Consider the following 704-nt stretch of genomic DNA (forward strand, 5'->3'; position numbering starts at 1 on the left):
GGACTGGAGCCATGCGCGGGCAGGCGGCAGGGGGGAGGGCGAGGGAGCGCACGGAGGGGTCCGGGACGGCGTCTAGCACAGAAGCTGCCTAGGAGCGTGGGGGAAACAATCCTTCCCGTATCCCAGGAATCCCCAGCCGTGGAAGGGGCGGAGCTGAAGAGGGGGGATCTCAGCCTCCCACTTCCTCTAGAGCTGGATTGCGGGTGGGAGGGGCCTCGGAGGGCGGGGACTGCTCTGGAACCCGAGTCTGGAACGGCCGACCCCCTGAGACGACTTCCCCGGGGGCGGGGGTGGGGAGGCGCAGAACTACCGGGATGGAGGCTCGAGCCCCGGGAGCTGGGACGGTGGCGGCGATTGTGGAGCAGTGGGGGGTGGGGCGAATACGGGGCTCAGCACAACAGAGTCTAGACCTCGGGCGGCTCTAGAGGCTGCATGGGGTTTAGAATGCCGGGGGTGGGTGGGGCAGAAGCCAGAATGCTGGGGTGCAGAATCTGGAGTCGGGAAGGGGGCGGCGAAGTGGGGGCTCGGCCGGCCGACGGGGCGGAGGGAGCGCGGGGGACACCTAGTGGCGGCGGCTGGGATTACATGACGGGCACGGGCACTGGGCTGGCCGGGCTGCGGGCGTCCGGGTGCACGAAGTCGGGGTTCACGTAGGTGAAGCCCTGGAAATCGGCCTGGTCGATGCTGGCCAGGACGAGGCGGTC

At 69.5% G+C, this 704-nt stretch overlaps 1 protein-coding gene across 1 annotated transcript in view; it reads right to left on the reverse strand.

The window, feature by feature from the left end:
- PRKCG (protein kinase C gamma) overlaps nt 1-704 on the reverse strand; it is a 29,353-nt gene that overhangs the window by 859 nt on the left and 27,790 nt on the right. The window lies entirely within an intron of this gene.

Source organism: Carlito syrichta, unplaced genomic scaffold, assembly GCF_000164805.1.
Source record: "Carlito syrichta isolate Samal-C Ts95f unplaced genomic scaffold, Tarsius_syrichta-2.0.1 Scaffold316208, whole genome shotgun sequence".
NCBI lineage: Eukaryota > Metazoa > Chordata > Mammalia > Primates > Tarsiidae > Carlito > Carlito syrichta.